Here is a 21,134-nt window from a genome sequence, read left to right on the forward strand (position 1 = left end):
AATGTATTGGAATATAGTTACTGTATTTTAAATACGTAATTCCGTTACATGTATTTCATTACTCCCCAACCCTGCACTTAAATGAGAGATCCTCCACAGTTTTAGCAATAAATACGTTGAGGTAATATGCTTTATTAATAAAAATTGTATACTCTTTCTTATATGCTGCAATTAGAACTTTCCTGACCCCGACTTATAAAACAAATTTGTTAAAAATATATACTTTTTTTTTTTTGATTATTTGTCTCCTTTATCTTATTTATGTATACATTTTTATATACTGTGTCGAACTACGAAAAAATGTATTGTTTTTTAAACAATTTGTATTGTCATTTTAAAGTACATAATGTTAAAAGCAGGGACAAAAACAAAAGATTTTTCATTTCGGTGCGTTCTGAGCAAAAAGGGTATTTTTTCGTTCTGGTTCAGAAGTTTCACACCCTCCTTTCCTAATGGTAACCAGTTAGAACAAAATAAAAGAATGGTTAATAATGAATGGAAACTTCTCTTATTCTTTAACCCTACTTTAAAGTGAATGGCATCTATGATGCATTTATAAAAATAAAAAAATTCCCTGTCTAAACCTCAGGATTATATCCAGAGGAGGACAAATCCCAGTTGCCACTGTGTCTGAGACCGTCAATCAGTGCATCTTATCACGTGACATGTTGTTGAGTGCATTACTGAGGAGACCTAGCGCATGTGGAGGCTTCACGCTATTCTCCGCAGCATCCACGCAGAACTCACTACGTGCCCCACCAAGAGCGAGAACCACATTATAACGACCACGAGGATGTTAACCCAACGTGACACTACCCACCCTAGCAACCAGGCCAATTGGTTGCTTAGGAAGCCTGACTGGAGTCACTCAGCACACCCTGGATTTGAACTTGCGACTCCAAGTGTGGTAGTCAGTGACATTACTTGCTGTGCTACCCAGGCCCCCTACAGATCTGCTTCTTAGCCAAAACCTGGCAGCATCAAATCGGTTTTAATGCATCATATCTCAAATTAACTTAAAAATGGTGTCCTTGTATCTGGATTAACCATGCATATAAATATAGTAATTATATGTAGTTGTTAAAAAGGTCTTCATTCACAGAATGTGACATCCACAATGGGCAATTAGTTAAAGAAATGTGTGATGCAGCAGTTACCTTCAGGATCAAAGCACATGTTTAATTTTTTCAGGCAACATGAAGTGGTGTATTTGAAGAAATACTTACTGTGATAAATTAACTGGTTATAACTGCTTACCATTTAAAAACAAAGTTTTCACTCTGGAACAATTGAAAATCACTTTCGTTTTTGGCTTTTGTTTTGATACCTTGAACCATTTATCCCTCCCTGGTTAAAAGCACACAATTTCTGATCTTTGAGCATATCTGAGGCGAAGACAAAAGTTAGGACATTTTAGTTTTAGTAATATTTAAAGATTTACAATAAAGATGACACCTTGCAGATAATACATTTAAACTTTTATTATAAAATGTATTAAATTCTGATTGGTTTGCTTTGGTCTTTTCACATAAAGATGGGATAAGAAAATAGTCAAACAGTGGTCTGGTCAAGCAGACCTGATGTCGAAATTATGTCGCAAAATTTCTTCTAACCAACATGAAGCTAACCCAGGTGTGAAGTTTGCATACAAAATGTGCTAATTATAAACAGGCATTATTTTAATTGTCAGAACAAACAAGGTTAATCTGATCTTAATCCATGTACCGCCCAGTAACAAGCTTTTAAATAGCTCTAACAGAAACAGAACAATTCTGAAGTTTCTTTTTTATTTTTTTATTTTTCATGTGGCATTTTCCTGTCTGCACACTTACAGCTAATTTTCATGAATGAAATAAAATATGACCATGTTAAACACATCATGAGCAGTCTCCATTGATTGTAAAGTCTATTTTCAGGACACTAATATCCATAGGGTATATTGCTTATGAGTGTGAAACAAACCTGAATGTGACAAATTACAAATAATAAGAAAAAAATGCTTTGATGCTGATTTAGAATTAGATTTTTGTGATCACATTTTTTTTTTAATGATTGAAATGTACTTATTATAACTAGACATTTGTTAACTATTGTACATTATTCAAGTGTCAGCAGATCAAAGCACTTATAATACAACAAGTGTACTTAGTTTCAAAAAAGCCTCCAACATGCTTATTTGCCTAATGAAGCACCAATTTAATACTATGATTGCTTTTAATACTATGAGTGCATTTATTCTTTCACGTTTAGAGAGTCACTTGAATAAAATATAATTACAATTATGAATCAATAATTAAAACAAAATGAATAAACACTTATGATGGCTATTGAATTCAGACAAACAAAAGCACAATTGACAAGGTCTCTTATTTATTGAATGAAATGCCCTGCATGGGCCCCTTGGGACTTTTCCCAGGCGAACAGAATGCGAGGGTGGGGAAAACAGTCCTGGATTTTCAGCATTTTCTCCACTCTAAGGACCAAAGAAAAGGGCCTGATCTCAGCCTAACAGACACTCTGCTGTCTGTTTCTCTTAAAAAGGAAAGCTGCTTTAGTTTAACAACTTCTACATTTTGGTCTGGTACACTGCTAATTTTTTTGTTCCAGTAAAAATATTTTCAAAACAAGACAAATTGACTTTAGCAGCAAAATTAAAGACATTAAGACCTTAAAGGGATAGTTCACCCAAAAATGAAAAATTGTCCTTATAATTTACACACCCTCATGACATCCCAGATGTGTATGACTTTGTTTCTTCTGCTGAACACAAATGAAGATTTTTAGAAGAATATTTCAGCTCTGTAGGTCCTCAAAATGCAATCGAATGGTGATGAGACCTTCGCGGCTCCAAAAATCAGGTAAAGGAAACATAAAAGTAATCTATATGACTCAAGTGTTTACTTCCATATCTTCAGGTGTGGGTGTGGGTGATGATTGGTGTGGGTGGGAAAAATATAAATATTTAATATCCTTAAATATCCTTTTTTATTCACTTTCACTTTCTGTTTTTGGTGATTCACATTCTTCGTGCATATCGTCCCCAACTGGGCAGGGAGGAGAAATAATGATCAAACATTTATTAAATATTGTTCTGTTTCTCACCCACACCTATCATAACTTCATAATATATGGATTTAACCACCAGAGTCACCTGGAGTACTTTTATGTTGCCCTTATGTGGATTTTGGAGCTTCAAAAATTTGGCACCCATTCACTTGCATTGTATGGGCCTACACAGCTGAAATATTCTTCTAAAAATCTTTATTTGTGTTCTGCTGAAGAAAGAAAGTCATACACATCTGGTATGGCACGAGTGTGAGTAAATGATGAGATAATTTTATATTTGGGTGAACTATTCCTTTAAAAGAAAAACAGCCTCTTGAACTTAGTTTTATATTTCTGAAAACATTTCTTCTTAATATGTCATATTTAAAACTATTTTGATTCTTCAATAAGTATATCTTGTTTTAAAGATTTTTTTACTGGAAAACAAGACAAAAATATAGATTAAGAAAATGAACTTAACTGGTAGAGCATGGCACTGCTAAGGGAATGGGCAGGTCCAAACGGAATCTGCGTTATAAGAAGATTGTTTTATGAGGTAAGGGGCTGAATAAAATGTATTTATCTACATTTGAGAATTTGTTTTATTATTAAACAGCCTCATAACTGCTTAGTTATATTAAGTGAGTAAATCCGATCAGATCTTGTCATGATCCTTCGACTTAAAAAATGCTGCTGCAGAAATAACAAATATACACCCTTAACATTTTCGGCATTACTTTCGTTAATGAGATGAACACAGAATACTTGACAGCACTTTAACATGCAATGCTGACAGGGGGTGCTACAGCACCCCAACTTCCCACAGCTATGGATACTGGTAGACCTATAGGTCAAGGTTGATTTGGATAACAGTGACTGCCAAATGCATTAATGCAAATGTAAATATTTAAACATGCCAATCTGCAACAAGACAATGCAACCTTGTAGAGCCACAACTTGACGGGAAGGACAAGAGGCTCTTACTGCCATTGTCATAGTGCCGGCAGTGGGAAATAAATTGCCCGTTTGCGATTGGTCGCACATGGTTATGTAATACAAGCACTGCTTTTCAATGGCTCATCGCACTGGTCTTGAGGACTGAGCAAAATTAAATCTGAGTTTTAAAAGCTGTCTGGGGAGGAGAAACGCCAAGACGAGGCATGTAATGCACAAGTCTCCCAGCACCTGGGAAAAAGGTGTTGTCCGACAGGGTCTGTATTATACGGACACTGCCTTGCTGCGTCTGGGTGGATTATCAACATTTGCAGAGGGAGCACAAATGCCTCATTCATAAAATCATGTTATATGTCAACAATATATGATAAAAATAAATGTATATGAAAAACCCCTGAAATACCCAAGACTAGACCAATAAAAAACACCATATGCCAGGGGTCTTCAACCTCTTTGATATCAAGAAATTTTGGATGGATGGATGATGGATGAAGCTGACATGCATATGACAGTTATCAATAATTGTCAAATAGCTTTAAAAGAAATGCTAGCATCATTAATCATGATTATTGATTAGCACAGAATTAATTATGTTCCATTTTAATTACATTTATCTATTGTTCTGATACAACTAAACTAATTTGCTTGCTTATTTAACATGGGGCACAGCCATCACCAAAGAAGCTCGAACCACTATGCTAACAGATGCTAATCTAACCAAGGATAGAGTTTTATCCCTAGAATGTATATGTGGGTCAAAACTTGCATGGCCGTCTACTTTTGGACTATCATTTTTTTACATGAATTGGTCTTTTGATCTGCCATTCCCACTATCCCTCAAATAGGGTGTATTTTACAATGTTTTACTTTTTTAACATTTAGTTGAATATATTTTAAGGTATATAAGAATGTGCATCTGTACCCCTAGAATACATTTGTGGGTCCTATATGACCTATAAGACCCATATTTCACAATGGATTAACTCTTATAATACATTGAGATGTTGCTTCAATATATCCACATAATATTCCTTCCTCAAGATATCATCTATTTTCTGAAGTGCACCAGTCCCTCCTGCAGCAAAGCACCCCCCATGCTTCACGGTTGGGATGGTGTTCATCGGCTTGCAAGCACTTTTTGCACCAAACTACATTCATTTCTATGAGACAGAATGCATCTCTTTCCTGAGCGGTATGATGGCTGCGTGGTCCCATGGTGTTTATATTGTTTGTACAGATAAACGTGGTACCTTCAGGGGTTTGGAACTTACTCCCAAGGATGAATGTTTCTGGAATGTTCCAACCTGCTTAAAGGCACAGTTAACTTAGTGTATTAAAACTTCTGACCTACTGTAATTCTGATATGGTACATTAAAAGTGAAACTACCGGTACCTGTCTGTAAACAATTGTTGAAAAAATTACTAAGTAGATGTCCTAAATGCCAAAACTATAGTTTGCTAATATTAAATCTGTGGAGTGGTTAAACTGGTATGACTTAAAACTAAGTGTATGTAAACTTCTGGTTTCAACTGTAACTACAAAGAGAAATATAGAAATATAGTGTTAAACAACAGTACAGAGTACAAAAGGTTCTCCTTTTACATGTTTATAACTATGTACATTTTAAGGAAAATATATCAAACATTTAAAGATCTCAATTATTAATACAATTATCATTACAGTTAATTTACTTTTTTTTTTTTTTTTTTAAGTAGTTTAATAAAAAATAAGTATCTAAATTTCAAACAAGTCTTTTTCGACCCACATTTGAATTTTAGGGGGGTAGAGTGATGTAAAATGACTCATAAAGTGATACACGATTTTGTTCATACCACCCACAATTAGCCTTCACAGAATGAGGTTTAGTGACTGCAGCAAAATCGTCCCTTTAGATTTGCCATTAGTTCTTGAGGGGGTGTCAAGACCTCATAACTTAGTGTGGGATGTATACAATAAATTCAGCTGAAAAGATATTACCTATACTTATTCCCAATACTGTTATACAGCTGTGGAAATATGGCCAGAGTGGGCGAAGAGCAGCCAAATGCCTCTTTTAAAGCATATTGTGTTATTCCTGTTTGCTGACAGTGCCATCAGTATTGTCTCTCAGGATCTTCTAAATGAATTTGAAAGCACGAAAACTATCTTCTCAATTTGTGTTCTTCCCAGTCTGTGTAGTGTTTTGATTGTTTCAGAGTGAACAAAAGTAACATCACAGTTTTGACACTAGCTCTGTTGTGGAGTTTCACTAACAAGTATGATCAAGCTTTTGACAGATAGTCCCTGTGGAGAATCTGCACCATTAAACGAAATATGTCTTTCCCATGTCAACAGTTCAAAAAGACATTAGCTCTGTTCCAAAACCTAGTTAGCTGTTGCTAGCTACTGCCGAGGCAGCTGAAATGGAACCTCATAAGTGACTAATTTGAAATGCTCTACATCTGCAGTAATTCAGCACATCACAAAATTAGTGCTTATCATGTGAAGTGCACAAGAAACTCAACTCATAATTTATGACTATACTGTTTGACATTAGCATGTTGCTAAGCTAATGGCATGATACCCTAATAACCATTATTTTATTTTTTTATGGACTTTGATAGTTTCAGCTGGTTTAGCCAGTCAGCCAGCTGGTTTAGCATGTCAGTCAGCTGGTCTGCCCACCTGACTAGCTGACAAGTGCCCCAAACTACTTTAAACCAGCAAACCTGACCAATCGGATCATGGAAGACCGGGAAACCAGCTTAGGCTGGTTGGGCTAGTTTACATAGTACACAAAATATTAGGTAAAATAGTCCATTTATAATGAGACTGAATAATTTACAAATGATACTTTTCTGTATTAAATGAAATAATTGGGGTTGCCAACTGTCCAACTTTAGGTAGGACATCCCATATGTTGGCTAAAATGAAAAACCCTTATTTATATGGTGAAAATGCTCTTAGAAGTGAGCATAATGTTGCTACCTTTTGGTACAGTCTTCGTGGAGCATGCCTTTGCTGCCTTAAAATGCAGTAGGGAGCTCACTTGGTTTTGTAACAGAAGTATTGAGGCTGCCTGTGGTGACATGATCACAACAAATAATGTTACTGGAAAGAAAAAAGAACAACAGAATTCTTCCATCTGTAAACACATCAGTGGAGAGGCCATAAAATATAATACAGTACATGATTCACCCTCTGTGAAATAGCTTCAAGCTGTTGTGACTAATTAAAATGTTAGATTTCATACTGAATATTTATTTAAGCCTCTGGCTTAAAGCACGAAAATTCATATATCAAAAATTACAGCAGCAGATTTTTTAAAGGCACCATTCACAGCACCCCAGTTCAAAATCTGTTCCTGTGGACTTTGTTGGGAACACATTAGGATAAGTAATTGACAACAGAATTGCAATATTGGGAATGTGGGGTAGGGTTGCATGGTTTACCGGTACTAACGAAATACCGCAATACCAAAAAAATTAAAATGGTAAGATATCAAGATATCACGTCTCGTTCCTCCATCAGGGAACGGAGGTTACATACGTAACCTAGACGTTCCCCGTCTGTAGCTCACTTCAGAGAGAGACCCCTAGTGTCACTTCTTCATCACAACGTCTCGTTCCCTCCATCAGGGAACAGAGGTTACATTCGTAACCTAGACGTTACTAATTTTGGAATCATATTACAGTATGCTGTCATTAGCAAAATTAAATGAGATGAGACAAATTTTAGATGAAATCAATGACAATTCTAAAATAATATAAAAAACCTCTGGATATGGTGTGAAGTGTGATCTTTAAACAGCAGAAGGATGTCATTTAATTAATGACATCCAGCAGAAGGATGTCATTTAATTAGCTGCATGCTACAGTATAAACAAGAGAGGCCGCTCTGCCACATGATTCCCACACACACACATGTGCACACACTTACACAAACGCAACAGACACTGCTGGTGCTTAATTTTCATGCAGTGTGTTTATAGTATAAATGGCTGTTAACACGTAAATGAACTCCTCGGGTGCAGCTCGGAGATTTCTGCTGGAGAGTGCGAAGGGAGTACCCTAGCATTAATGGGAAGCTTGATATAACTAACCCGTAAAAAAAGGAAGAACTCAAATGTCTGTCAAAATAAAAGTCCCGCTAACATGAAAGCTCAAATGTATGCGTGAAATTGAAGACAATATAACTATATTATATACATTGTATATATAAAATATAACTACTGTATAAAAACGTAATATTAAAAAAGTAGTATTAAAAATTATGTCATATTAAATGGTTGTATTATTATTATTATTTTTATTTGATTAAATCAGTATGTATCAATTTGATTAAACATCATTTGGTCATAATATTTCATTAAAACATTTAACATGGAATCCAGAAACATTGTAATGGAAAACACATAATTTGAATCTGTAAGACTTTATGCAATTATTTTAGTCAAGTCATTTTCTGTGTAATTTCATCAAAACATCTGAGGCTTTTTTGATTGTAGTACCAATTTAGTATCGATACCGAGGTCCCAGGGCTGGTATCGTACCAAAGCCCAAATGTTGGTATGGGAGCAACCCTAATGTGGGGTATATGAAAGCTTAATAAAAGTGCTTCAGCTTCAGCAAGAACCAGTCCTTCCATCTGGTGAACAAAGTACAATTGGCATATGCTACTTACAGCACACATTTTTGCAGAAGGAATGGAAGAGGACTTTAATGCTACAAGCACATGGAAGAACTGCCGTCACATTGTAACTATGAAAGGGATCAAGCTGTGTCAGAAGACATGGTCTCCAGTATTCCTTTGTCTTGTCACTCATTTGCCATTTCTCGAAGACTAAAACTTTTTTTAATAATGTGTTGATTTCAACATCAAGGACCACGAAGGCACCAAATTTCCCCTTACATGGCAATTGATTCAATTTTCAAGGTCTAAATGAGATCCTATATCATTTATTTTAACTGGTTAGTCATTCAACTTACCCAACACTTCCACCAACACGTCTGTGCACACAATAGCACTCCTACATGAAGGAATGTCTAACCCCAACCCTAACTCTGACTTGACTCACAATTGATTCCAAAAGAGTTTGAAATAAACATGTTGCAAAGCTAACAAACCGATACCCTTAAAAGCATACTGATAATATATACTATACTAATATTATTTAGAATAGCCATTTTTTAATTAGACTGAACAATTAGTACATATGTATACTATACATATTATATAATTATAACTATAAATAAATAGTTAAATTAAATAATGCATTCCATAGAAATACATATATTAAATGTAAATAACTTAATATTAATAAATAATGTAACAAATAAGCAATTCATTCTGCAAAGTTGTACTTACATACTTTGAAATGTGTTACATTTTATAGGTCTAAATGAGGTCTTATTGAATTCATTTAACTGCTCAGTCATTTGAATAAATCCAAAATCTTCATGGCACATCTGTGCATGCAAACAAAGCCAATTAATGTAGCATTACAGCAATGTCTCCAGCCATACCCATCAGAGCTGTTTACTGCATCAGATCACATGTATGGCCAAAAATAACACAAGACAAGTCACATCCAATCATCTAGAGAGGATCAGATACATACTTAGCAGATGCACAGTGAAGATAAACTACATGTTAGCTGGACAAAAAAGGTTTTAATCTATGCCTATTTATAGTACATGCCTTAGTGTCTTGAAGGGCAAAGTCCATATGCGTGTGTGTGGGCAGTACAAAGCGTAGATTACATGTGATTCATCTTATGTTTGACTGTGGTTCCCTGTACAGAGCATCCCCAGAGAACGCTTTCCCATTGGCTATGTGCCTCCCCAAACAATAATCCTGCTCAATGACGCACCATCAATGTGCACTGGATGCAGTTAAAATACCAAGCATAATAGAATCACTGTGGGATTTGACATGATAAAAATCTATATGTGGACTGATGATACAGAACATGAAGTATTCAAAGAGTTCACCCAAGCATGAAAATTCTGTCATCATTTACTCACCCTTCAGTTGTTTCCAAACCTGTATGACTTTCTTTCTTTGGTGGAGCCCAAAGCAAAATATTTGGCAGCATGATAGTCACAGCCATCAATCACTTTCATTGCATCTTTTTTCTGAATGGTGACTGGGAACATTCTGCCTAACCTCTCATTTTATGTTCCACAGAAGAACAAAAAAACATACTGGTTTGGAACAACATGGGGGTGAGTAAATTATGACAGAATTTCCATTTATTTACTAATTATTCATCTCTCTCGAATACTTGATTCTGATTGATCAATTATGGAATTCTGCATCAAATATTTTTCTATAATGATCGCTAAATTGTACAATTGACCATTTCCCCTGACAACTGATTTCATATTTTGCTATGTTATAGTTTATGTCTCTCATAGCACATGCTGTCTCTTTCTTCTCACATACTAAAATCATTTGAATTCCAAAAAATATTTCATGTCTATTTATTTATTTGGTAAGTAGCAGTGTAATAAGCAGGATAATGTACCAACAGCTGGTCATTATTGCAAAACAAACCAGTACAAAGTGATAAAATATCCTATGAGGGAGAGGAAGGATCTTCATAACCATGTCAGGGTTTATTATAATGACTGGCTGACTATCCATTAAATACAGAAGTGTTACTGTAAGCCAGTTGCCACAGAATCAGACCTTTCATCTGTAAAATGTTCCAATCATTCAAAAATGGCACTGTGATTTCTGGAACTGCATTTTAATAAGAGCTGATTGCAATAGGCAAAAGCATCACTATTATTGTTCAACTATATTTATATTTCCTAAAGACCCTATCAGCTACTAAATATCACCTTAGTAACCAACCAGCACAACTCAGCAACCCCCAAGAAACCGCTCAGAACACCTTAGTAATGAATTAACAAATACTAGTAAAGTTGTCAGACTAATTCCAACATAGTAGCGCAAAGTTTAGCATCAAAATCTAGTTGTGATTACGAAAACAGTTCAGTAATTTTGCTGATACAATTTACACTAGTGCTGCAACTCGCGATTATCTTGATTATTGACTAATCTAACGATTATTAGAATGATTATTTGACTATACGGTCAATTATTGCAATGCTTAATCATTAGCACTTATCTGACTATTCAGCTTGTGCCTCGATTCAAAAGGTTGTATTAAATGTGCTTACTAACAATAAAGAGGATAAAGTCATCTTTTAAAACTCTAAATGACATTCAATGAATAAAAGGAAAAACTACATTTTATTAAGTTTAATTCAGTTTAAAAACATCACTGAAAGAAAATCCTCTTGTTATCAAGTGTTTTATCTTGTTTTCAAAAAGCCTTAAAACAAGATACATTTATTTGAGAAACAACATATAAGATATTTAGACTTAACCTAACGCAAACCTTCTCTTACAAACATTACCACAGGAACCATAGTATCACTATGGTGTTTTGTAGTAAAATCATAGTTAACAAAATATTAAACGTGGTTACTGTAGTAACACCATAGTAAATTGCATTAAAACTATATGGCTTTTGCCAAAAATCATGGCTACTACAATTTTACTATAGTAAAATCATGGTTAATTTTACCTGGATCAAACATTTCTCTCAACTCCCCGACCTTTACTGTGACCAAAATCTCTGTGAGAATATCAACCTTTATATATATATATATATATATTTTCTAAGAAATATTAAACTAAATATTAATAGTGGAGAAAGGAAACAGGATGGAAAAAAAGTGGGACAAACGGTGGAATCGAACCCGGGTAGTCCGCACTATAAAAGCGCATTCCCACAATTGTTCAGGGGTGATTCTAAGATTTTGATCTTAGGTGGGCTCAGCCCCTAATGACACTATTATATGTGCACATTTATTGTATTCCACTCTTTAGAATAGATAGTGTTTTTTTCCTGTGATTACATCATTCAAGAGAGTCAGCTAATATACATTCAGAATATTGTCGTTTTCTATAACACTTATGTGTGGAATCGTTTGAAGAACTGTATTTTTTTTTTTACATTTATTTTGCATTTATTTACAAATAAAATAAAGTTTATATTATAGAAATGCAATAATTGAAGTTATATCAAACACCAGAAAGACCTATTATTACAGTAAATGTCACATTTAGCTTGGTTGTTTTTAGTAGAGTGAATTAACTCCAGATGATGTTTCTCTGTATGTCATTAACTCTCTAAATAAATAATACTAAATTTATATAATCATGGGGCTGCTGTGGCTCAGGTGGAAGAGCGGGTTGGTGGTTCGATTCCCGGCCCACATGATTCCACATGCCAAATTGTCCTTGGGCAAGACACCGAAACCCAAGTTGCTCCCTATGGCAGGCTAGCGCCTTGCAAGCCAGCTCTGACACCATTGGTGTATGAGTGTTTGTGTCAATGGGTGATTGGGAGACAGTGTAAAGAGCTTTGGTAACTTCTAAGGTTAAAAAAAGCACTTTATAAGTGCAGACCATTTACCATTTATTTACCATAAATATATAATTTATATAAATCATTACCACCACTCCATATACGCCTATTACGCAGTCTGCGTAGGGCACCAACTCCCTAGGGGGGGCACCAGAAACTCCACCGGCTGCCCGTAATCGCACGTTATACATTATTCATACACTCCATGCCACTACAGAGACACTAGAGGTGTAGTTTGTCTTTGATTTCTGTGTTTCCACCAGACAATTGGAGTGCAGAAAGCCGTGCTGTGGGGCAGGTGCTATATATACAAGTTCTTTCATTCTTTTATGTAGCACGGCATTATCAGTTACAACTCTCTGGGATTTACAACAGTCTTTTTTAACTGAAATGAACCAACTATTTTGCTGACACCAAAGTGAGCAATGTGCATATATACAATGCTGTGCCAATCCACAAGACAGACAGACCAATAAAGTGAATGGACTCTCTTTCCAAAAAAACAAAAACAACATTTACATCTAAGTCACCCTGCACAGGAGAGATTTCACAAAAGGAGCCTTCAACAAAATGAAATCAATCTGGTTGCATTTATCTAAAGCTGCACTTCACAAATCAATAAAATGCATAGCTTAAATAAACGGCCAACAAATGCTCCCAAGTACTAAATGAATCCAAGTGAGTTTTCTTTTTAATCTTATCAGGCTTAAAGCCAGAGAGCTCCTCTCAGTTGCTTATCATTGGCTTGAAACTGTGTTTTTGAGGCTGCTACCCCTACACCACAGTTAAAAAACACCTTTTAAAAGATTTATGATTAGGCTGTGTAGAAAAGGGCATGAAGGGATAGTGACAAACAGACTAATCAATAGTGGCCATAAGGAACTGGCACCAGCACAACCTTGGTCTACAATCTGGAGCCCTACACATGCTCCAATAGAGCTGAAATATTATCAGATAAGCCAAGGACTAAATCCACTAAACTGCCGTTTGCTTACTTTGCTGTTTCAGATGCTTAACAATGTGTAAAATGGCACCTAAATCCTTTGCATGTCTTGCAAATCATCAACATCAGCCGTTGTGTCTGTGTAAAGTTTTCGTTGTCAGTCCAAAGGCAGAAATCCTTAAAAAGCACAGTGAAACTGCCGTCTTCCCTTCCATAGTCGTTATACAGTGAAACAGCTGCCATTAACACTCACAGAGGTGCTCACATTGATGACGCAACTGTACCATGGTTTGAACCTAAATAATACATGATAAAGATTGAAAAGAGACCTGCAAGAGCAGGGAGAGGGGGTGGACCAAGCAATCAATGCAAGTACAAAGCAACAGTAAATGAGAAATGCAAGACAGGCCTTTTTTAGGCAGCACTGATCTGTTTTACTACACCAATCCACACAATCTACAGTAGGTTTTCGACACATACTGTGATGCATGATGACACTTAAATAATTCACAACTGTGATGGTCCTTGCTTATTAAATAGAATGGTCCTTGTGAATGTGACGCCATATTCTCACATCAGACAATTTAGCCAGTGCAAACAGAGACATCATTGGACAGAAAGTGAGAGTTGTAAAGCTTCACAACGTGACAATTTATTTTATTTACTTCACATATGGTGTATGTAGCCACAGTAATAGTAGACAATAAAAGAAACCACAGTCTTGGTGAAAGACATTTTGTCAGTTAGCAGAGACAGATCAAAGGAGGAAACCCAGGATACCTTGGTCCCCAGATTGGTGCAGTTTATTTTTAGCTCTGATGATGATTCACTCAAATCCGACAATTTAAGATAACAGATAACAGCGGGACCTCTGGATCTGTATAACTCTAAATTGCACAACTTAAAAAAACAATGCAAAAAATCCTTAGAACTTAGAATAAGATCAATTTACTTGAGAAGCAAAATGGCATAAAAAAATCAAGTCTTGTTTTCAGAGATATCTAACAAAATGTGTAAGGTTTATGCCTGAAAAAAAAAGAAATATGCAAATGGGTATGAAAATAAACAAAATACATAATAATATATTTTTCCCTATTTGTCTCCTTTGCCAAATATTTTGTCTTCACAAAAACGCTTTGACACAAACGTTCTAAATCGTTCAACTTGTGAAGTTGTGCCTGCCCGTGCAGGGCAAAATGGAACGCAAAACCAGATTATTGTCACGCAACATTTGCGCCGCAATGGACGCTTCCTTTAAAAACAGCATCATTGATTATAACGGGGTTCTATTGCTCTTTACACAACACTCGAATCCGGTGTAGATAGGGTGTCAGTCACCATTCACTTTTGTTGTCAGGAAAAAAGATGCAACGAAAGTTAATGGTGACTGAGACTAATATACTAAACACAAACAATCTCCTTTTGTGTTTCTAAAAAAAGTCAAGTGGGTTTGAGGGTGAGTAAATGATGACAGAATTTTAAAACTTTAAATGATATGAACTAGTAATTGCAAGTAAATGTATTTTGTTTTAAATATGTTTATATATTTTACTTGAAGTAAAACTACAATGGGGAAAAGCATTAGGCCGCCTTATCACCTGGACACTGTAGTATGGTCTTTAACTGCTTAGTGAGTGAAGAAACACCGTGATGTACCCTATATGGGGATCTGCATAAAAGCCCACTTGTCACTAGCAATGCATTTACATTTATGCATTTGGCAGGCGCTTTTATCCAAAGCGACTTACAGTGCAATTATTACAGGGACAATCCCCGGAGCAACCTGGATTTAAGTGCCTTGCTCAAGGACACAATGGTGGTGGCCGTGGGGTTCAAACCAGTGACCTTCTGATTAACAGCCCTGTGCTTTAGCCACTACACCACCACCACTCCACGTGCCTCTGAAAACCACTGTTGATCCATCAGTGTCAACTCCAGCTTTCCTAGTCAATGAAAAACTGCTACACCCATGCAGAGTTACAATAAAGGGTTACATGAAAACTCATTAGGCTGGGGGTGGGGGATGCCATTTTATATGTCAATATTTTGTTATCGACAGCATTGGTTTGCATGCTGTCAATGATTTTCTGTTAAAAAGTAATTTAAATTGATGTGACACAAATAAATCTGTTATATGCACAAATTTCAAAGAATTTCACTGTTTAAAGGGGAAGTTTGTAATTTCCGTGTTACTAGCATAATCATACATAATTTGCAAAAATTACTGTTTTCAAACAGGTTTCACAAAAACGCCCCTGACTTTCATCGATCAAAAAACAGATAGTTACATCCCAAAATCATCCCATTAGTTGAGCTCATGTTGCTATATCAGGTTGGAATGCTTAAACAAACAATGACCAATGTTTTGATATCACCATAGAGTCACAAAATGTATACTTTTCATGGAAACCAACCGGTTTATTATAATTGTCTCTGCATATTAAGCAATTATGGAAGAAAGTATTTGAACACACATCAGCTTTAAAGACTTCTGTTGGGGTGGTGGTAGTTTAGTGGTTACAGACTGATAAAGCCAACAATTGTTATTCTACAAACTTTTTTTTTTTAATTCTTAAACCAATACCATCATTTCTGACTACAACTCCTTTTAAGCTTCATCTACCAAATTTGGGATATACCTTCAGCCTGTTGTGACTTAGGTTGCTATATCTTTTCTAACTGATCGGACTTACGGTTTTCACACAGTGGATGGTCAAACAAAAGTTCCATATCCTTACAATGTATGTTCAAATGGACCAAGACCATTCATACTCCAACTTTCAAAAAATACTTTTTTTTTTTATGTAAACAAACCCATAGATACAGTCGGCAAGGAGTCATACTCTGGGTGTGTGGTTTAGTGAGGGGGAACTCGATTCCATTACCATAGTTACTCATTCATTACTATGAGAAAAACAGGGAGAAATATTTAATATATTTGGATGTTTTAACCATGAAAAACATGATGAAAATCTGTTGTATATTTTTTTGCACTTCAGACAAAGCCAAAAAAAAAAACAGATCCGATTTTTTTATCGTCTTCCAACAGACAAATGTATAAACCTAAAGAAGAGTGCTGCGGCTGCAGTCGGCCATCTGCTGGATACGTGTTTTAGTGTGTTTGAGAAACATCCGAGCGCATTTAAGACTAAATCAATAATCATATCCTAATGGTTCCCATTGTAAACCCAAAAAAGTTAGCAGAACTCTTTAGGTAATCAGTTACATCAAACTTTCTAAGTTAATAAATTACAAGTTAAAGTAAACAGAACTATCAGATTCTGATTTTGTACTAGATTTTGATTTTTTTCTTAACTTGAAAAATTGAATAAGCTAACTCATGCATTTTAATGGTAATTAAATGTAACTCTTTGGTTGAACTAATAATCATCATGCAGTCTCAACTTAAATATGTCAAGTAGAGGGAATTTAGATAGCACTAGCTAGAACAAGCTAGTACAATGTTAGCACACTGAATGCATGCTAATTGGCTAAACCATGCTTTGACTAGCATTGCAATACACTGTAAAACAACCTAAAATTGACCCTGTCCTCAACCTAATCTCAAGCTCCACTATTCACCATAATGGTAACCCCAAAAACTTTAACATGACACCAAGTCTTCTAAATAACACAACAAACATTAAACGGTAACAAGTATCTCCATTTACATTCATCTTGCTCAAATACACAATATATAACACTTAATTTTAACATTTACTCTCCCTGTCGAGTGCCATGTAAAGCATGCTGGGAAATAAAAATCCCCTTCCCAGTTTCAGTTAAATTTAAAATCCTGGAAACTTAAAGAAGCAAGTTTGTTAAACTCAAAACATTAAACAATTCAGGTTACTTAAATGTGTATTTTTTGGGAACTCAAAATAAAAAGTTATTAATACTCATCAAGGTTAATTTATTTGAACTCATTTGTATGATTTAATTTATCCATACTCAAACAATTATTATTTTGAGCATTAGGGCTTACAGTGAGAGGCATAATGACAACTTACACCAGAGAACAAGAAAAAATTACTAAAAAACTTTACATTATTGGAGTGGAGTACTGCTGTTTCTCATGCTTTAATGAATCAAACTTCTCATGGGATATTATGCTTACCATTCAGTTTTGTGAAGTGTTTAATTAATCAGGTAAAGTTGCTGTATAATGTTTATGTACTTAGCATGAATGTACACTGTCTTAACTACAAAACAAAGAACTTAATAAGAAGAAACAATAATGAAAACTGATTATTATTGTATACTTAATTGTTGTTATATCGGATATTACTGCACATTTCGTGTTTCAAAAATTGATTTCTTCCCCATCATTATTGAATCCCCATTTTTTGTTTGTTTGTTTTTTTTATTTTAGTTTTATTCTATGTCTACTATTTTAACCTTACCAAAGATTACACCTACTTGCATTGTCCGCTGAGGCTGTAAATTTTAATTTAAAAATAATTATTGGCCTTGCATTGAAATCGCATCTGCCATATCGTATCTCCTATTAAATTTGGGCTATTTTATGTGTCCAATCAGAAAAAAGTGTTGATTATGGTAAACAAAGTAAGTAACAAAGCAGTTAAAATGTTTTAAATACAAATCGAATAACAAAACATTAACGTGAAAATCGTAAAATGTAAACTTCTGTTCTCAGACTGCTGAACTGTATCTGCAGTTCAACAGTTTGCAGCCACAACACTCTTCTTTTAGCTTCTATATTTGTCAGTTGGAATGCGATACAAAATTAGTTCTGGGTTTACTGGTTTTGTTTGAAGTGCAAAAAACTATACAACAGCTTTTCATCATGTTTTTCAACGTTAAAATAGCCACATCTATCGGATATTTCTCCCCTTTATTCTCATAGGAATGAATGAGTAACTATGTTAACAGGGCATTACTTTACCCCCACGAGTAGGTGGGGCCTCCTTGCCCAGTGTATCTATAATACAGCATTTAATCTGCTCTTTCTTTCTTTCTTTCTTTCTTTCTCATTGTCTAACTGTCTGTCTGTCCACCTGTCTCCTTCAAACTTTAATACATTTTAAAACTAAGTTTTTGTCCAGCCAACATCAAAGTTTGTCATAACAAATCTAGCTTGTAAATTGCTTTCCAAAGCATCTTTACAAAAATAGCGTATTTAAAACTTTCAGTGAACAAGACATAATCTAAGCAAGATCTAGGCTCCTAACTCAAAGGTTATAGGTTCAAACCCCAGACACTTAAGTGCTATACACATCTGGGATCCCCTGTGACTATTGTGACTCATATATTGCCCAGGCCTATATTTGGTGGTCATTTTAAGACAATTTTGTATATTGTTGATATCAAAATCTATTGGAAGCATTGTAAAAAGCCTTTCACATTCTCTATTTTCAAATATTTTTTTGTGAATTTAGAGTAAATATTATGTAAAATATGTGCTGATTTAGATGCAAAACAATTGTGTGCATCAGCATTCTATCAACTATTTGAAGAAAAAAAAAACATATTAGTTGACCATTAAAATGAATTTGTATAAGTGTTACATGGCTGTTTTATATACCAGCAACTGTAGTGTTAATTGCACTGGATAAGAAATTGAATGTTAGCTAGTTAATTATACATGATTGTTTGTGTGCTGTGCATGCCTTCCTGCTTTGCATTGTGTGTATACTAGAAAATATTTGTAATTCATGGGCCAATTGGTGGAATGAATGGAGAGTTGAGCTCTCTTGGGATGTTGCCAGTGAAGCACTAGAACAGAAGCTGTCATGGCTTTCATGAGGGCCTTGATGATACTCTGAGGGAGGTTGAAACATAATGAATATCAGCTGTTAAAAGAGAAGATAGAGAGAGACAAAGAGAGAGAGAGAGGAGAGAGAGAGAGAGAGAGAGAGAGAGAGAGAGAGGCTGCAGTTCTTCAAGGCCAAATTTTGTTCTATTGCATTAATCTGGGTTAGCACTTTGAGGTACAGGACCTCTCATTGCTTTGTAGTAATATGTTATTTTACCACTGTTCCATTTGCCCATTACAATAATTTGTTAAGAATCCACAAGAGTGTGTCTTTTCAAAATGTATTTTTATAACTTCTCAACTCCTTATGCAAATTTAAAATAACAGTTTAAGTTTTATTTAAAGGTGAGGTGTGTAACTTCAGCAACAACAAATGGAATTGCTAATATTATGATTGTTTTCAAACAGGTTTCTTGAGCACAACCTAATGTTATTGATCATCAATTAATACCGCCTCCAAACTAATTTCATTGGTTGGGAGAATTTTGCTATGTTAGGCTGTCAAATAGCGCTATGTCTTTAAAGATCTAGAACCACACTCGTCAAGAAGTCATCCAGTGAATTTCTTATTTATATTTGACTCTCGACAATAAATGTGGATAGAAGGTATTTTAACATAGAATATACAAACTTCAACTTTACTTCAGGCAAAAAAAATTAGATATTACTTTAATATTAAAATCCCATGAATTGATATGAACCAATGTAAAACCTGAAACGTTATAATCATAGTCATACAAATTCATTCAATTACAACTCAAGAACATTAATTAACTGCAATCAGCATACAAAAGCAAATATTATTAAATTACAGGCTGTGGTAAATAAATCCTATAATATGCAGAACAGAAAACAAACCATTTTGTTTTCTGGTTTTAACAGAAACCATCCAAATCCAAGGTCAAACAGATTTCAGGCACACAAATACCAATTTAGTGGCATAAATACAATTTCAATATAGCTCAGTAAAGGTTTGTTTTGGCATAACCTTTTATCTAAGCTTCACTTAAAACAATGCAACTACCTACATTTAATCATGAAAACTTTTATTATTAAATGCATTAATTTAATTTATATTCGAAAAAACGCATTTATGTGAACCTATTAATTTCTTTATTTACTATCCAGTCCTTCATCTGCTAGACGAACAGGCTACATGGCATGACCAAATTGCAAACTGGCAGATTGGGAACAATGGATTTTCCTCATAACAACTGGAATTGTTTAACTATATCCATAGTCATTCAAAACATGCGATTCATTTCCCTTACTGTGAAGTCCCTGCCGTCATTTATGCTGCATGTAAATGAATGGACAGCTGTAATGCATCAGTGAGCATCTGGATACAGCACACACACAGAGAACTTAAAAGCTCACATAGAGAGATGCTGTCCACAGACGCGTCTGACAGATCCATAACCCTCTCCCAGCATCAGAAACATGCATCATCAGATGTTTTACTCACTCCGAATTCAAAGCAACTCTTCGAAGCAGAGTTATCCGGGAGAACACTACAAATCAGTACCAACAGAGGCTATCCATGATGGGAACTCTCCGTATTGAGACCATCTCCGTCGTGATTCTCCTTCACTCTGAGTCCAGCGCGAGCGAGCACAACTACCCCGCGCCGCTGACATCACACGAGCATGCGCAATGCTAAACGCTCACTGGCAGAGACTTAAAAAGTTGAATGACGAAAAACAAAATTATGTTTCTTTGTCTTTTTCCGATGTGCAATTGACCCAAATAATACATTTAACTAGTTGATAGATGTACAAGATGAAACACAACGAATGCCTACAATCCAAAATGACCAGATGCAGTTAATCATTACTTAGAAGATAATTAATCTAGATGAATTAGGATTAATTTTCAATAACTGATGAAATAATGTTGATGTGGTTCTTTGTATCATGATCATTTTGTGCAGTTTAACACTTCAGTATTTTAACTGTACTACCATTCAGGGGTTGCTGTGACATTTGGGATA

At 35.2% G+C, this 21,134-nt stretch overlaps 1 protein-coding gene across 3 annotated transcripts in view; it reads right to left on the bottom strand.

The window, feature by feature from the left end:
* Window positions 1–20,733, bottom strand: part of LOC127623895 (cAMP-dependent protein kinase inhibitor beta-like) — a 39,509-nt gene extending 18,776 nt beyond the window's left edge. Inside the window, exon 1 of one of the 3 annotated variants that reach the window (XM_052098483.1) lies at window positions 20,610–20,733. The gene's annotated coding sequence lies outside the window, so the exon portion shown is untranslated. Of the gene's footprint in view, window positions 1–9,346; window positions 9,497–20,609 lie in introns of those variants that run through there. The other 2 variants (XM_052098486.1, XM_052098484.1) reach the window with 2 other exon arrangements.
* Between the last annotated feature and the right edge of the window lie 401 nt (window positions 20,734–21,134).

This window comes from Xyrauchen texanus, chromosome 30, assembly GCF_025860055.1.
Source record: "Xyrauchen texanus isolate HMW12.3.18 chromosome 30, RBS_HiC_50CHRs, whole genome shotgun sequence".
Taxonomy (NCBI): domain Eukaryota; kingdom Metazoa; phylum Chordata; class Actinopteri; order Cypriniformes; family Catostomidae; genus Xyrauchen; species Xyrauchen texanus.